At 45.3% G+C, this 18,738-nt stretch overlaps 1 long non-coding RNA gene across 1 annotated transcript in view; it reads right to left on the bottom strand.

The window, feature by feature from the left end:
• LOC119802115 overlaps nucleotides 1-18,345 on the bottom strand; it is a 34,823-nt gene extending 16,478 nt beyond the window's left edge. The window contains exon 1 of the long non-coding RNA XR_005283361.1: nucleotides 18,218-18,345. This is a non-coding gene — a long non-coding RNA (uncharacterized LOC119802115). The remainder of the gene's footprint in view (nucleotides 1-18,217) is intronic.
• Between the last annotated feature and the right edge of the window lie 393 nt (nucleotides 18,346-18,738).

Consider the following 18,738-nt stretch of genomic DNA (forward strand, 5'->3'; position numbering starts at 1 on the left):
GGTGATGATGATGATAGCGTTGAACTTTTGATGCTGGCCATGATGATAGACTTGCGGGTGGTGGCAGCAAAGGTGGTGACACTGATGTAAGAGCTGGTAGTCGCGGTGACGATGCTGTAAGAAGTAATGGTGGTGGTAATTGTGGTATAGGAGTTGATGTTGGTGGGGGTGATAGGGTTGATCTTCTGATGATGGCAATGGTGGTAGCCTTGGAGATGGTGGCAGTGGAGGTGATGGTAGTGTAGAAGGTGGTGGTGAAGATAATGAGAGAGTTGAACTTCTGATGATGGCAGTGAGGATAGAACTGGAGGTGATGGTAGTGGAGGTATCTGTGTAGATGGCAATGTTGATGTGATGGTGGGTAAGGGGGATGGTGGGTAAGGGGGATGGTGGGGTGGTGGTAAGGGGAGTGGTAGGGTGGTAGGTAAGGGGAGTGGTAGGGTGGTGGTAAGGGGAGTGGTAGGGTGGTGGGTAAGGGGGATGGTGCGGTAGTGGGTAAGGGGGATGGTAGGGTGGTGGGTAAGGAGGATGGTGGGGTGGTGGGTAAGGGGGATGGTAGCTGATGAACAGCTTTTACAGAAAAGGTTTTCAACTTGGACATTCTAGTCCAAGGCAGTGTTTTCTACTTGATGGGAGGAGAACATTCAGAGTAGACTGGGCACCAGCGTTGAGCAGGGTCAATTTCTACTTACAACAACTGGCAAAAGCCGGTATACTGTAGAGTACGACTCATATTAGCCGATGCTCACACCTGCGCAGTTTGAGCGTGAGCAGAAAGGCCTCAAGTGTAGCCAGATCCCAGAGCTCAGGCAATTCATCAAAATACCCATTCTGCTTTCTTCATCCGGGCTTTCCTTTTAGACATGCTCTCCCCACTGGAGAGCAAAGAATGTCTTTAGCAACGGTTGTGGCTGTTTTTGTCGACTTGACAGAAACCTAGGTATAACTTGGGGAGAAGGAAACTCAGCTGGGGAATTGCCAGCATCAGTTGGTATGATAACATGTCTGTGTAGGCATTTCCTTGGTTTCTGATTAATGTGGGAGGGCCTAGCCCACTGTGGGCAGTATCATTCCTAGGCAGGTGTGCCTAGAGAAGACAGGAAAGGGAGCTGAGCAAGCCAAGGGAAGAAAGCCAGTAAGCAGCGTTTCTCTGAGGTCTCTGCTTCAGCTCTTGCCTCCTGGTTTCTGCCCTGAGGTCCTGCCCTGGCTTCCCCTCAGTGATGGATGGTGACCTGGGAGTTGTAAGATGAAATAGGAAATAAACATGCCACATCCTCTGCCAAATTGAGGTTGGTCAGTGTTTTAGCAATAGAGAAGCAAGCCAGGGCAGGAACTTCTGGTTTATTTGGTCTGTATGCCTGGGTATTCTGAAGAAAGGTGAGACCTGTTGACCACACATGACCTCTAGACTGAAAGAGAGTAGGGTGAAGGGTGACCCCACTGGAATGACGGGGAATAGAAGCAAAAGAGGGTGATTCCTAAGGGAATTTTGTAATGTTTTCCCATAAACCATGGGGAAAGGGGGAGAAACAGCAAGGAAGCAAAATGTGGCTGAAGGAAAGAGCTAGGGTAGTTGGCTAGAAACAATCACGTCTTTACTAACATGATCTCTCCATATGTGTACGGGGTGAGACCGAACATCTTAGCTGCCTATCCGTGGTCGGTTACCAGTCATTTCATCTGATTGTAGAGCAGAGCCAGCAGCCATCCCGATTTGAATCCTACTTTTGCTTCCAAGCAGTAAAACCCACTAGCTCTCAGTGTGGTAAGGTGGGTAGCTATAAACTAGAACTCATGCCTCCCTGACACCCACTGGGTGCCACAGAACACTGGGTGTTACTATACCTGCTTGTGCTGGCTAGTTTTATGTCAACTGGATACAAACTACAGTCATTTAGGAAGAGGGAACTTCATGAGAAAATGTCCCCGCCAGACTAACCTTCTTAGAAGCCCCAGTTCTGATGATGTCGCTTACTTACCAGTGTTGTGCCAAACACATCAGAAGCCAGACAACAGCTGCTTACTGAACTGATCGTGTTTTATATGCAGATGGAACATCTCTAATCAGAACAGAATCTAAAACTCCCGACCTCCTTTTTGAGACTGATATGATATCCGAAGTGGAGAATTCCACACCTGACCTCATGGGTCTGTCATGGTCACAGTACAACCTTGTACAGAAGTATTGACAGGCTGTGTGTAAGGTGTGTTTGACACAGAAATTCGGTGTTCAGACTTGGGTGTGGTCTCCCCAGTTATCTCATGAAGTATCTACAAATATCCCCAACCCACAAACGTCCTTAATCCAAACCACTTCCGATGGAAGCCTTTTGAATAAGAGGTCCTTCTGCAGTTCCTCTGTTTAAGGTTAGAACGAAACCGTCTGGGAGGGCGGATCTCCATGTTGGGGCGCATCAGGTGCCGAGGTGCTGTGGACTTGTTTATCCAGGGACCCCACAGTTCTACACCACCTTTCCCAACCCCTCTTCCTCCAGTCTGGCACTCCCTCAGGTGCAGGGCCAAACTTGGGGTGAAGGGGTGGGGGGGGCGGACCTTGTGCCCCTACTAGATGGACCCTACTAGATGGGGGCGTGTCCTGGGGGTGGGAGCTCCTGTTTGACCAACAAACAGAAGGGGCTAAATCCCCAAGCTGAATTCAGGGCAGGGCCGCCTGTGTAAACAGGCTTTGTCTCTCAGTGGATTAAGACTGAGCTGGGACTGGGCCCCCCCCCCCCCTCCTTTTTTTTAAGTGCTGAGAAAAGCCATTAAGGGATTAACACCCCGATTTATGAAAATGGAGGATGATGAAGGAACAATGGGGTGACAGCATTGTGTAAACGACAGTGATTCATTTCAGAGACAGGGCTGTTAACTGGGAGAAATGGAGAAATAAATGGAACAATGAGGAGATGCTTTTACCAGCTTGTCATTAATTAGCCCGGAGTACAATTGTTTTATTGTCCTTTTTGAAAAATACAAAATTGGTAGGAAAATACAGGCACTGAGTAGATCGATGGCTGGGTGTCTCGGCTGACATCTGCTCCCCTCTCCTGAAGCTTTGCCTCCCGGAAGTGGCTTTCGAAGGGCAGAAAAGGCACTTTCTTCTAGCACAAGGGTCTGTGGAGATTTGGGGATCAAATACCACCCTCATGAGGACACCCCGATCTTCTTAGTAGCTGAGAGGGGGCCAGCCTCTAAGTCAGAGACCAAAACCCCTTCTCCCTCAAGAGGGGCTGGAAGGAAGGAACCGTGTGCTAGAAGGCAGAGGGATACAGAGCCTGGAGAAAGGGAGGAAGGCTTCAGGGCCAGTGAAACGTATACCACCTGATGGATGGCTTGGCTCACACAGATCTCCGGATCAGGGTAAGGGCTCTCCTCTCCCGGCCAGTTATCTCCAGCCAGGCGCTATGGCCTGCCAATGCTGCCCACCTGGGATGAAGCTAATAAGAGCATTTTCTAGGCAGCCAGATGCAGGCTAGATGGAGTGTCCAACCCCAGTGGCTTCCTGAACGGGTGTGTGGCCAGCCGTGCTTAGGGAAAGGATACATATCTGCCCTGGATTGAAACAGGACTTGTGGGCCAAGGGCAGTTCCTGTTGGCCTGAAGCCAAGGTGTGACATAGGCTGACAGTCACGGAGACGAACAGGGCAGCTCTCAGCATTGCCGTGAGAGTCCCTGATAGGTAAGACACAACACAGGCCCTCAGGCCTGTACTGGCCTAGTGGGCACACAGGGGCAGCGTGGAGAAGGGAGCCCGGCTACCCGAACGGTAGTTCTGTCAAGAGCTACTTGTAACTCAGGGCACCACGTCTGGATGACTGGCACGACCGCCTCGCCAGTCAGACAAGAGTTAGCCCACTGCACCGCGCTGAGAGTCTAGTGATCCCCGAAAGGGTTAATATCACTTATGAAGAAACAGAGCTCAGAGAACCAGTTTGCGCCACAAGGAAACTATAAACAGCTTTTCCCATTGTTCTTGCCCGCTCTGACTACTGGCCATTGTTTGGCCTTTAATCTGGAAACACTACAGATATAAACATAGCTATCTTTATAGCATTGTAGCCTTCCAGTTCAAGACCAAACAACGGATCACTATGTCTCCAAACTTTTACACTGCTATAAAGACGTCTTTATCCAGGAAGACTCTATACATACAGCTTGCCTATAGCCGCTGACCAATCACAGACTTTAATGCATTCATGCCACACACTCGGCCTCTCCTGTGTGCCAGGCACTGCTCTGGAGCAAAGCACACAGCAATAATGAACAAAACGTGAGCTCCACCCCACCCCCAGCCCTGAGGAATTTACATAGCCTGGTTTAAAAAAAAAAAGGTAAACAGAAATGGTCACCACAGATACTGAAATCGAGGAACAAGCTGAAGAAGGGAGTGGAGACAGTGGGGGGGGGGGGGATTTTAGGAACAGGGCTGGGGACAGTTGAGAAGGGACATGAGCTGGCTGCAAGGGTGGGTCCAGGAGGAGGGTAAGGCACAGCTGAGGCCTTGAGGTGGGCATATAAGGGTAGGTTTGAAGGGCAGAAAGTGCCAATGAGAAGTAGGAGAAGTAGGGGGGAAAGGAACCAAGTCCAAGACAAGGTCTAAGAGGGGAAGACAGGGGTGGAAGCCAGGCAGGGACTTTAGGCTGAGACCTAGGAAGGGAACGAACTCTGTGCAGAAGGCCGTGGACATAGGAGAGCAGCATGGTACGTGGAAAGAGCTACAGTTGCTTCCTTGAGCAAAGTGCCACCACTCTGTGGCTCTGTGCATCTCCTGTCCCCAGTAGGGTGGCAGCAAGGGATGTCTGGGCACTAAGGGAGCAGCCACAGAGAGAATGCCGCGGTGGGAGGATGGCAAAGGGGGGCTGAGAGCTCTGAGTCTGTAATGGCTGTAGTTTTTCCTCGGGGAAACAAGAGGAAAGGCTTGGGGAAGAGAAGCGTCGTTCTCTCTCCCATGGGAAAACTGAGTACTGATTGCCCTGTGTGCAGAGCAGGGATGGCTACAGGCTGAGAAGCTTTGGCAAGAGGCGGGCAGAGGCTGAATGTGACCTGTGAGTGCTATACAATACTAAAACAACACACCAAACGGGCGTTAGTATGGACAATGAATAATCAGAAATGAAAATAAATTCCCCTCATTTGAAACTTGTATATTAATCTTGTCTAAGATTTTGCTTCTCATGGTTTCAGGTACTCCTGTCACCTATAGCCCAAAGGAGTATGTGGAACATTCCAGACACAAGTAATTTATGTGTTTGAAAGAAATGTTATCACAGCATTTGTGTGATTGCTCTTTTTTATTTTTAATTGTTTTTACATTTGCACGTGCGCCCACGCATGTGCATGTCATGGCTCCTGTGTAGAGGTCCATTCTCGCTTTCTACCACATGGATTCCAGGATTGAACTCAGATCCCAGGCACCGCAGCAAATGGCTTTATGAAGTCATCTCACCTGGCCTGTTCTATGTTACTATGGATTATCATTGCTAACACTGTACTAGGTCTGAATTATATATTAACTTCATTGCAGATATAAATCAGAAAAACACGCAGGGTATCTCACTCTGCGATTTCAGGAACCCTCTGGATAAGGAGACTGCTATACAGTGAAACACTGTGAGCCGGAGTCACCGTGAGCTGTAATTTACTGTCCCTGCCTTGCTTAGGAGGGAAGCCCACAGGGCTACTCATCTTTGCCCTTCCTTCCAGACTGCCAGGGAACGCAAGGGCAAATTTAACGTTAGAGCAACATCGTCTCTCTTCTCATTCCCTTGGCTTCCTATCCTTGTCAAATGTCCAATTAGAGACCATGTTATTTTTTTACAATAAACAACATAATTATATTCATTGAAGAAGAAAAATTCTAACAAAACCGAAGTGGAAGAGAATAGATTCTAGGATCACATTCTTTCATAATCACGTGTTACAGGGTTGAGACACCAAGTGATCTGGAGCCAGCTTGCGTGATGCTCTCACTCTCCAGAAAGGGATCTAGGATGGGTCACTTGGAATTTGTGCAAACCCTTTAGATCAGGGAACACACTATTTACCTGTGTTCCCATTCTGGTCCGTTGGAATTAGCCACCAAAGTATCTCTGAGGGTTAATGGTTTCCATACCTCAGTATACTGAACTCCCCAGACTCCCAAGCCTCACCTGTAAAATAACAGTATATGCCCATGACCTTGGCACATCTTCCTGGGTGTCCTGGAGCACCCAATGTGACAACTGTTCTGTAAGTAGTTCCTCTCTAGGTTAAGAAAGAGCAACAAGAGAAGTGTGCACACATCCAGAGAGACACGCCGTGTTTCTCCAGATATTTTTTAATCTATGATTGGTTGAATCTGATGCCAGAGCCACAGTTACAAGGTAAATTCAGCACTCATATAAGCATTCAGATAGTATCCTCTGTAACCTAGGGCTCAACAATCTGGACTCTTTTTTTTTTTTTTTTTTTTTTTTTTTTTGGTTTTTCGAGACAGGGTTTCTCTGCAGCTTTTTTTAGAGCCTGTCCTGGAACTAGCTCTTGTAGACCAGGCTGGCCTCGAACTCACAGAGATCCGCCTGCCCCTGCCTCCCGAGTGCTGGGATTAAAGGCATGCGCCACCACCGCCTGGCCAATCTATACTCTTGTTTCCTCCAGTTGCTCTGGGGTGGCAATAAGAGTACCCAGCTTCTAGGACTTCTGGGACAATGAAATAGGGGTGTGTGTGTTGGCTAGTTTTATGTCAGCTTGACACAAGCTAGAGTCATTTGAGAGGAGAGAACATCCATTGAAAATTGCCGGCACCATATTGGCCTATGTGCAAGTCTGTGGAGTATTTTCTTGATTGACAACTGATGTTGCAGGGCCTAGCTCACTATGGGCAGTGCCACCCTTGTGCAGGAGGGCCTGGGATGTATAACAAAGCAGGTTGAGCAAGCCATGGGGAGTAAGCCCTTAAGTAGCATTCCTCCATGACTTCTGCATTGGTTCCTGCCTTCAGGTTTCTGCCCTGTTCTAGTTCCTACTCTGGTTTCCCTCAGTGATGGTTTGTTACCTTGAAGTGTGAGATAAAATAAACCCTTTCTCTTCAAGTTGCCTGTGGTCATAGTGTTTTATCATAGCAATGGAAACTCCACCTAAAACGGGGGTATATGCTGGAATCCAGGTCCCAGCACATAAGAGTTGTGGGACTCTCACCTTTTATAAGGGTTATTTTATTGTTTTATTTTGATTTCATTTTTGAGACAAGGTCTGCTGTAGAGCCCAGTCTGACCTCAAACTTCCATGCTACCTGCCTCAGGGCTCCCTGTGTCATCACAATGCCTCTACAGTCAAGATTTTTAAATGGTTGTTCTGTGGCATATCCAACTCACAGACTTCTTTCTTATACTGCCAATAAGGAGTCTTTTTCTGACCCACCAACCAGCTCCCAAATAATGACAAGGAGAACTCTTATTAATTATGAAAGCTTAACCCATACCTTAGTTAGGCTTGTTCCTAACTAGTTCTTATAACTTAAATTAACCCATTTATATTACTCTACATGCTGTCACATGACATTGCCTCTTTCATCTTGCACCTCCTGTTTCCTCTCTATATCTCCTCGCATCTCCTGAGTACTTACATTCCTTCTCCCCTTCCTTTTCTCTCCTGAGAAATCCTGCCCATGCCTCCTGCCTAGCTATTGGCCATTCAGCTTTTTATTACAATAATCACAGCAATACAACTTCACAAGTATACAAATATCACACAACATTCTCTCCTTCTGTCTAAGTAAACAGAAAAGGTTTTAACTCTTACATAGTAAAACTATATATAATAAGAATAATTGTCAGGTAAGAATTACATTCACAATGTCTAGTCCATTAATATTGGCAAATTCAAATAAAATACTACATTATTTATCCTGTCTTGGTGAGTCCAAAGTTTTGTATCTGATTTACTTCCTATCAAAACTAAGGAAAGCTGTAACTGTAACTATAACTATCTAATCTTCAACTCAATCAGAAATCCAAGAAGGATATAATAACACCTGATTAAACAGGAAATGCAGAACAAGCAACTGCCTCAACTAATAAATGACAGACATCTGGCTGCCTGGACAGTCACCCAAGGTTCCTCTGCAATGATGAGGCATTCATTTTTGGCCAATAAGCCTAGAATATCTGACAGACTTTTATGTGAAGTAGTATATTTTGGTTGTTATTGTTTTGGTTTTGGTTTTCGAGACAAGGTTTCTCTGTGTAAGAGCCCTAGCTGTCCTGGAACTAACTGTATACCAGGCTGGACTTTAACTCACAGAGATCTGCCTGCCTCTGCCTCCTAGGTACTGGGATTAAAGCTATACTCTACCATCGTTCAGCAATGAAGCAGTAATTTTGAAGGATTGCCCTACCTTATCTTTTCAAAGTCCAACAGTGCCCTTCTTTTGTGCCCTGCTTGTCCAGTTTGGAAAGCATACTGTCAGCAGTCAAAGCAAGGGCAGTTTCTTGTTTAGTGGCTAACTTTACCACAATGAAAACAAACTCCATATGGAGGGTCTTCCATGCCCATCATCTTCTCTATAGTAGATTTATGCTGCCAAGAGCAGACACGTCTCATTGTCATGAAAAATCTTATATTATTAAACCATATTAAATGCCATATTCTATAGAACTCTGAAGTGTTTGAAGACCATCTATCTATCTATTTATCTAAAATATATCTCTATTTGACCTTGGAAATAAACCTAACATGACTATAAATTTGATTGTTGTAGATGATTAACTATTAACCTGTATTTCTTTATTATCCCCATTAGCTTTCAAGGTCAAAAACTTTACATTTTTAAATGAGTTGCATAGGTACTATACTTCAAATAAAAATAGAAACATATATATATATATAACAAAATATAACAAAAATAACCTTAAATTTCTACCAATATACAAAAATTATTTATTGATTGAGACTAGTGGTTGTCCAAAAGTAGACTTAACAATCTACCCTTTTATCCTATCGTTTCTATACTATATCCCCCCCCCCCTTTTCCCTTCGGCAAGAGATCCTTGAATCTAATCTCCTTTGTTCAGCTTTTTTTCCTGACCATGATCAACAGCAACTTATAACTAACCCCCTTAAACAATGACAAACATCCATAACCCATCAAATGACCAAAAACCACCTACCCTACCTCTTGAGAATGTGGGTATCATGTTCTCTAAACTGCATCCTGTTGTCTGGGGATGACAACAGCATCTTTACATGACCCTGAGAAAACTGGGATAATGATCAAGTCCTGGGAGAGCCAGTTGTATTATTTTTCTTTAGTCTCTGTGTGATGGGAACGTGCAGGGTTTATCTGAAGTCTTTGCTGGAGAGTCTGTAAGGCTGCACCATCTCAGCTAGCAGCTTTGAAGTTGCTCTGGGTGCAGGATTTTGAGAAAACTGCAACAGAGGCATTCTAAGAAATTGGATCCCCTGGGCTACTTGTCTTCATTTCTGTTTGGTCTTTTTTTTGTGTGAAAACAGATAAACTTTTAAAGATAGCATATATATCTGCATTAACATAGTATGGAATGTATGGTTTGCACGAGTCAGCTAAAGATGATTTTCTGTTTTCTGTTTGAGCAGGTAAAAGGCATCTGTCAGCTTTACAAGTTTGTTTGGACTGCATAACCAAGTTGTAATATAAACCTCTATCCATGCCATATGAAAGGAAAGTATGTAATAATAAATCATGAGGACTCTGTAGTCAACAAGATTCACCATGTCTCATCTCGTCTCAGAGCTAGTCCCATCGTAGAGGGATCAGCATATACACCACCTTTCCTGTAGTCTTTCTTGGTTTCTTTTTTATGTCTGTAGCCAAGATTTTCAGGAGGTCTCCTCCAATCAAATCTGATCTTCATTAAGTTATAAGAGAATCATAATGTTTTGTTTCTTGTATAATCAAAAGTATAACCTCTTCCCTATGCAACTTATTTCCCAACTTCCATTCTGAAGCCAAGACACCTCTCAAGCATAGAGACTGGTTTACTTCAGCCATCCCTTTCATAATCCAACGTCTCTCAACAGCTGTGATTTGCTCATCAGCATTAAAAAAATTAAAGTCAACAAAATACCATACAGGAGCCAGATGCCCTGTGTATTTCCCAACTTTAAGTGGCTTTTTTCTTTTATATTATTTTGCTCTCTTTTTAAAGACTTTATTATTTTTAAACTATTTTTATGACTGTCTATACCAACTTTTTTACTGTACCTGTTTAAAGGTTTTCTTCATCTGGATGCTTTGCTGTATGCCTGCAGCCTTCTCTGGCCATATGAACCAAGCCTTAAACCTGCCCAAAGCTCCTCACATGGCACTGGCTGGCTCAAGCCTTCAGGCAGCATCAGGGAGCCGGGTCTTTGTATGCTGTGGTCTACCTGAGACTGTGGGACTAGGAAGCCATATCTGGCTCTGTGTTTGTGTGTTTGGAACATTTTTTAAGGTTTTCTCAGGTCCTATGTGAAAATACATGTGCCACTTTGGATGCCATATGTAATGAGTCTTTTTCTGCCCCTCCATTCAGGTCCCAAATAATGATATAAAGATTTCTTTTGAATTATGAAAGCTTTGCCCATAGCTTAGGCTTATTCCTAACCAGCTCTTATAACTTAAATTAATCAACTTATATTATTCTACATTCTGTTGACAGAGGTTGTTCATTTGTTCCCGGTCACCCAGACCTGAAATAATCACACAGAAACTATATTATTTCCAATACTATTTGGTCAATAGGTTAAGCATATTGCTAGCTAGCTCTTATATCTTAAATTAAATAATTTCTATTAATCTGTGTATTACCATATGGTCGTGGCCTACTGATAAGGTTCCATCCCATTGGTGTCTATCTGTGTCTGTCTCCTGTGGTGGCTCCATGGCTTCTCCTTGATACTGCCTACTGTCTCCCCCTCTATTTGCTTGGAGTTCCTACCTTGCCCTATTCTGCTAAGCCACTGGCCAAAACAGCTTAATTCATTAACCAATAAAAGCAACACATAGACAGAAAGACCTCCCACACCAGCATTCTATTATTTAGCATTGCCTCTCTTTCTTTCATCTTGTACCTTCTGTTTCCTCTCTGTGTCTCCTGGCATTTCCTGCATACCTACTACCTTTGGAACCTTAGAAAAGACATGTTCTGCCTCCCTCACTAAAAGATAAAAATAACCGTGAGTCTCAGGAAATGAAACCTCAAGTATTGTACTTCAGTTGAAACAGTGAGAATCTTTGGGGAGGAGCTAGTGCAGGAAGGAGTCTTCTCTGAATTTCTCTTATCAACCTAAAAACAACGGGCATAATGTACATGCCACCTGCCTTCAGATCTTCTTTCTGACAGGTCCTTACTCAAGGAAGAATAAACTTCCCACACAGTGAACTAGATTAAAAATCAGATGACAAACCTAGCGCCTACTATGTGTTTTCTTTTGGCCTCTTTTTTTCTCCTACAAGTTATTTATTCTATTCTCTAAAATGACCCGCAGCCCTATGCTTTCCCCCACGATGACATTTAAACCTCAACTCTCTGGTTGTTCTCCAAGCCTCCTATTTCGCATGACTCCATGAATGTGCTGAGTAGTACATTTGAACGCCTTTTCTCCTGTTAGACACTCTACTGCCCATTTATTGCACCAGAGTTAAATGCTGAATCTTCAAAAGAAATTTTCCATCTTCCTTGTAGCAAACTGCTCCCTCCCAGGATCCCTTGCAGCTAAAACAGAGGCATGTGACCTCTGGTTCACTAGTCAGAAGTATCTATGCCAAGGGGTTTTGTTATTGTTTTCTGGATCCTCAAGATACAGAAAAGATGGGACTGGGAAATACTGGGATCTTGGTGGCAGTGTATAGGATGGAATACAGGCAGCAGGATCACCCCAGTAAGACAGCTGTACATCTTGGCTATAGGAACCGTCTCCCTTATCAGATCTTGTGAATCTTCTTCCAAGGTATCCCTTGGACCTGCGGTCCCCCAAGCGGAGCTTCTCAGCTTTCCCTGTGGTGTGGCGCCTCTCGTAAGCTTGAACTAATTTCTCTCCTGCTTGTGTCAGCTAATCTGGTTCTTGTGGTTCCTTACAGGTAACAAGGCTTGCTGATACAGTCTCACACATGGGCACTGGGACTCTGGAATGGGCATGGAGAAGAAGGGCCCCAGACCAAGATAACATGGATCAGACACAGCCTACGCTGCCACGATGGCCCTGATCACCAGCTTTGCTAACCATCATCTTACCAAGGGGCTGCCTGGGTCCTTGGGGAAGAATGAGAGGCAAGAGGAGATGTGTGAGAACAAGGAGAAACAAGAAAATTCCTACAGTGACGCGCTCTCTTCATTCTGCTCCAACCCTGTTGTGTGTGGAGGTATAGAAGGATGTGGCAAAACCAGCCTGACCTTGCTTGGGAAAAGCCACCAGAGGGACAGAAGGCCAGAGCCAAGCTTCCCAGATGTCACTGGTAAGTAACAATTAAGAAGCAGGGATCTCTGATACTAAAAGAGCCCTTCTGCAGCATCAGAGGCCCCATGAACTCAGGCAGGGAACGCAGGCAAGGGTACTCACTGGTCAAGCCTCCCTCGAGGGTTGCAAAGCTTGTAGAGAAATGGCCTGGCAAAGAGGTCAAGCCTTGGTGAGCACCAGAATCCCAGTCGCTGTCAAAGGCAGGGCCTGAGAAGTACTGCAGACTCTGATCTGCTTCTAGTAAATTACCTGGTGAAGCTCATGCTGAGAACCATGGACCAAAGAAACTACTGAGCTTCTCTGTCTGTCAAATGAGGGAATGGGCCCTGTTTCCCAAGAGGAGCATCTGGACCGTTGCATTCTTGGATGAGAAAGCGCTGCCCACTGATCCTGGCCAGGGACAAAGGAGTCCTTCACGGTCATGCTAAAGAAAGCTCCCCAGTGTTGGATTCACAAGGGCTAAATAACACAAGCAACATGTCTCTCCAGTCCCTGCGATGTACTCGGTACTGCTAAGAACACGGGAGAACTTCCCACACTTCATTGGCCTCACGCTAGCACCTACCCGTTTATTTTCCATTTCCACACAAGGCAACCCCTTAGATGTGCAGCCCAGCTGTACCAAGGCACTGGGCCCGTGGCCACTGAAAGTGGGCACATTCCAGGGCCTAAGCTTCTCCCAACATGCCCCAGGACTCTTCCTCTCAGGACCTCCCTCCTACCCTCCAGGGGTGGACTGAGAGTCAGCTGTATCCTTGGTGACCCTGGCATTCTGGCCATAGCTGCTGGATCAAAGGCTGACCTTTGACCTGAACTGGTCCAATTAGCATCTCCCTCCTGGAAGACAGTGACTGAGTCACGTGTGTGGACCCTTGAAGGCCACTGAGGAGCGTGGAAGAGGGCAAAGGACCCCCCCACACACACACAAGCAGCAGGCACAAAGACCAGAACGTACCAGAAAGTCTACATTTCTATTTCCAGAATCTTGCTGGGGCTCACTGCCATGGTTAACTTAAGTATAGGATAAAGTTCAAAGACAGCAATGGAGTGAGTGCCAGAAAACTCCAAGAAGCAGAAATCGGAAGGGAAACTTGGTTGAAGCTATAAGTCACGGTGGGAGCATGTTGGCCACTTTTAAGCCCTCCTGAAGTAAACGTATGTGTGTGTTTATCATCTATAAAGAATTTAAAATTTAAAACAAATAAAGTAGCATGTAATATTATATATAAAATTTAAAGTTAAAAACAAAAATAATAATTTTATATAAAAATACTAATAAAAATAATACTTTCATATAAAAATAAATTTCAAAACAAAATAAACTTGCTCTTGTAGACCAGACTGACCTCAAACTCACAGAGATTCACCTGCCTCTGCCTCCCAAGTGCTGGGATTAAAGGCGTGTGCCACCACTGCCCGTCATAAACAAAATTTTTTTAAAAATTAAAATTAAAGTTAATCCTTGTCTTATTTGCATCTCATTATAAATGAAAATTAAAAACTTATTTCCCATGACCCTATTTAGTGAGATTCAATCGCATTACTAAAAGTCCCTAAGGTCTTTATGACTTTCCAAAATTCTGGCTAATTTGGTAACTGAAATAACACAGTCATGGATTCAGCCCCTTCCCACCCCTTACTCCTCTATCTCCAGCTGATTCCCAGGAGCCACAGAATCCTCTTGCAGCTCCAGTCTTCCCTGTGCTGATGGTGGGATACGAGTACAACAGCTTTACTTTCACACTGTAGTACAAGTTAGCCAAAGACAGAGGGACTCTCAGCTGGTCCACAGACCCTGGGGTTCACACTCATTAGTCTAAAGTAGGCTCATGCCCATCTTTGAACCAAGCACTGGAAATAAAGAGACAGGGCGTACTACTTAGACTAGACAATCAGGATGTTACAATCCTTGGTAACAGAGGGGTGGTAACAACTGGCATTGTTATAATGGAAAATAGAAGAAAGGAATATTCACAGAGACTCGAGTCCTTTGATGGGAGCAGGAAGCAAAGGAGGCCTTAAAGGCACCCAACATAAGTCCACGGTGACCTATAGTTTCAATAAATACTCCTCTTTTGCTTCAACTTTCTTAGGCAATTTTAAATTTGTGAGCAAAGCCCTCATACAAATATGAACCTCACTCTTCACCTTCACACCTTCCCATTCCTGGACAGCCCTTAGCAGGCGCTTGGCAAAAGGAAAGTACAATCTCACTCATTCCAGATGCTGGAGAGAGACTCACACAGATGTAGTCAAGATCCTGGTCTACAAACGAAAGGGGGAGGGAAAGGAAGGGGGAGGGGGAGGGGAGGGGAAGGGGGAAGGAGAGGGAGAGGGAGAGGGAGAGCAAGAGAGGGAGAGGGAGAGGGAGAGGGAGGAGAGGGAGAGGGAGGAGAGGGAGAGGGAGGAGAGGGAGAGGGAGGAGAGGGAGAGGGAGAGGAAGAGGGAGAGGGAGAGGGAGAGGGAGAGGGAGAGGGTGAGGGAGAGGGAGAGGGAGAGGGAGAGGGAGAGGGAGAGGGAGATGCAGTTACTGGAACACTGCTGTATAGCTCTTTCCTCCCACGTTGAAATACTCCATCCCGCAAGGAAGTTCCTTAAGAAAGAAAGCAAACAACTTAAAATCAGGAAGTCCCTGAAACTGACCAGACTCACTAGGCTTCTTCTGCCCTACAGGAAAACAACACAGACTACTGGGAGTCACTCTCAGACAAGACAGGCTACAAAGAAGACTCTGAGACAAGGTCAGCTGCCTGGCAGAAGGAGAAGCCAGCTGAACTGCCTAGAAGGGATTCAGACCCTAGACACTGGGAAAGTACACTCTTCAACCTGTTGACCTCCCCACACATTGCGTGGTGTGTTCCAGGTTTCCAGCTTTTGTGAGCTGTCACCCATGCTGGGGTGGACTTTGATGATACAGCTGTCTTTGAGTCATTTCTGCTCCTGTAAGCAACCCCCACCCATGTTCCTGTAAGAAACCCCAATAAACTCATATGGTTCACCAAGTTGGACTTTAGTGGTGTCCTTACTTAGTCTCTTGAGGACTCCCAATCTGGGGTGGGTTAGACGTGTGTTGCATCTCTTCAGGAAATGCCAGTCACAGAAAGACCAATGTCAGACTGTAAACAAACCTAAGCAACTGACACTAAGTATAATTGTGCGAATGAAAAGAAAAAAATTAATAACACAAACCTGTCGGTTCGTTAACCTTCACCTATGATAAACCACTTCAGTAAAGATACTGCAGCATGACTCAGAGTGAAGGAATCCTGGGTAATCATGGCCCTCAAGACTGATCTGTTCGCTAAATTCCTTACTTCATGTAACAGTCATACAAACATTTACAGGGGGAGAACCTCCAAATTCTAACTCAGTGAAACACTATTTCAGAGCCACCATAAATGATTAAAATGCAAATGATGCTGTCCAACAAGGGTGGAATTGGGAAGAAAATGGCAGAGAAAACAGCCCTGTGCCCTTTGCTGAATCACCAACAGACACAATGACAGGAGGTACACTTCTAGGAAGAAAACAGACAGCAAGAACCTAGTGGCAAAAGCCTCCTGAAAGAAGCAGTCACATCCAAAATGGTGGTTTAGAAGTACCTCCTCCATATATTTCTCCTCTGGGTTTCTGAAACAGAAACAGAAATACACAATTCAAATGGAAGCACACGCCTAGAACTCAGCAGGCTGAAGTGGGGCGATTTTGAGTTTGAAGCCTGTGTGCTATACATAGCAAGACCCTACCAAAAATGAAGAAGGGAAAAAGGAGAAGGAGGAAGAGGAAAAGTGAGAGAAGGAAGGGGAGGAAGGGAAAGAAGGAGGGGGAAGGAGGAGAAGGAGAAAATTAAAGATTAAAAAAACTCTGAATCCACATCTTAATATGAGTGTGCTTACAATTAACTTAATTTTAAAATTCTTACAAGAAAATATTGTGTTACCTTACCAAGATCTTGAACTTGATAGGGACACATGAGTTCAGGCCTTATAACTCAGATGTTTCCTATCTGGCTATCTGATTATTACTTTGGCCACCTTCTTGCCCAACATTCACTTTTTCCTGTCTTCTCCTGTATACATATCACTCTGAGATGCTTAGTATTTAATTGTACCCACTGGCCAGGATGCTATAGTCACCACTCTGTCCATCGGGGTGAGTGTGCTTTACAGTTTTATGACCGCACCAATGCTATTATCTGCAAACTACATTTGTGGCCAAACACCCTAGTTCATCCTCCAAGAATCTAAGACCTATAAAACAAAAACCTATCAACCAATTTCAAACACATTCTCATTTACTGATGGGCACTGATTTGTCTGATGCAAATGGGGGAATAGTTCAAATAAACAAATGCTTAGCGATGTCCAATGAAGTGTAAACAAGATCCAAATAAATGAGTGGGCCCATGGGCTTCCTGCTCTGCCTTTACTCCCTTATTAGTTCATCTTAAAGGATACCTTCAGTGCCTCCCTTTGGATAGGATTCATCAGTCCGTTGCCTTACCGTGCTGGCTATTTCTAGAAAATTGATGCTAGAATTAATTCTAGAAACATGTTAAAGCATGTTCGTGACTCTCAGCAAATCCTCTTTCTTGTTCATGGTTGATCATTCCATTACGTCATAATTATCATACAGCTATAGCGTAAATACACGGTTATTTCCATCCTTCAGTCCAGATGGTCGGTTACACGATAATTACAGTATGTTTGTACTTACTGGGTTTAATTACCAGATAATCAGGAAGAACATGCAAATTGCTAGGTTGTTGTAACACAGTACATTGAACCAAGTAAAACCTGTGTATTGCATAAGTAAACAAGCTCTTAGAGGGGACTGTGCCACTAACCTGCAACAACAAGAAGCCTTGAGGTTGCTTTCAGTGCACGGTGTGGGCCAGCATCGCATTCCTTCAGCTTGGATTAATGTCCAGATTACAAGGAAATGTAATGAGAGAGACGCTCATGTGTCCACGCCTATGTGGGGACAATGGGGACCTGGCCACAGGAGCGGCCAAACAAGGTGCCAGCTCGTGGCTCTGGTGTCCGTTCCAGAGACACCTGCGAGCATGTGTTCGCAGCCCAACTGTGTACCTGCCCAAACTCTGGCAGGGAGACTGTGAAATCCCAACCAAACAAACCTCTTCTCCTGCTCTAGGCGGAGGCCAGCTCACACTCCCCACCCCGTGTGCACCCAGCCACCAGTAATTTTCCCCATTCACCAAGGGGAACTGCCGTGATCAGCATTTTAGGGTCCCCATCAGGCCACTAACGCGCATTGGTTGGTGGCTTCCATAGCCTGGGTCCCCGCTTTCCCTTCTTAGTTTCTGCTCAAAAGCCCACGGTGTTCTGGAGGAGTCAACTTCTCCCAGTCCAGAAGACAGCAGACTGTTCCATCAGCACGTTCCCTCCCGGCAGCCATGGCGATTGGCTGCATGTTGGGCATAAGCCACCTAAGTCGGTTTTGCAGCAGAAGCCTTCCTAGAAATGCCAGAAGCGGGGCGTTTCCCTCTTCCCTCCCAGACTCAATGATGAAATCTCCAAAGCCACCAGAAGCCACTTTTCAACCACAAGGAAGAAAGTGGGTCCTCAGTGAGACTGCCCAGCCTCAGGATGCAGCTCAGCCTGAACCCCCTCCATGCATAATTTCCAAGCAGCGGTATGAACAGCAACCTGTCTTGCTTATACCACTCTGAGTTGCTGTTTCGGTACCGGCAGCGGCACGCACAAGGCCTTTAAAGTTGCCGAGTTTCTGTTTGGCTTACCGCAGAAAATCCTCTTCCAGTTTGTTTTGATCTGTTTTTCATTTTATTTTGTTTTGAGACAAGGTTCACTGTGTAACACAGAGTCAGAATTCCCCAGCCTCTGTTTCCTGGGTGTTGGGATCCATAAAGGTCCCCTTCTGTCTGGCCCTTCGAGACTTTTGCATGGAATCTTCTATCCCACTCCTGGGCATGCGCAGCCCTCAGTTCTGACATAGCATCTCGGAAGCTTACACATTAACTGCCTTCTCTGTTGACAGGAGATGAGACAGGCAGCCTTATACTTGGGGAAGGAGCAGGGAGGATGGGATGAGAACTTTGCAAGGACATGATTTTCTCCCACGATGTCTAGTAGAGAGAGTGTGAGGAACAAGTGAGTGTTCCTTGGAGATGCTCTAAGCCATCTGCCAGGGTGGGCAGAATCCAAAGCATAGTCAGGAAGACAACTCACATAAACCCAAAGGACAAAGGAGAACCATGCCAGAGAGACCCTGGGAAGATCTTACAACTTTGGGTGAAGATTG

Source organism: Arvicola amphibius, chromosome 15 (assembly GCF_903992535.2).
Source record: "Arvicola amphibius chromosome 15, mArvAmp1.2, whole genome shotgun sequence".
Classification (NCBI taxonomy): Eukaryota; Metazoa; Chordata; class Mammalia; order Rodentia; family Cricetidae; genus Arvicola; species Arvicola amphibius.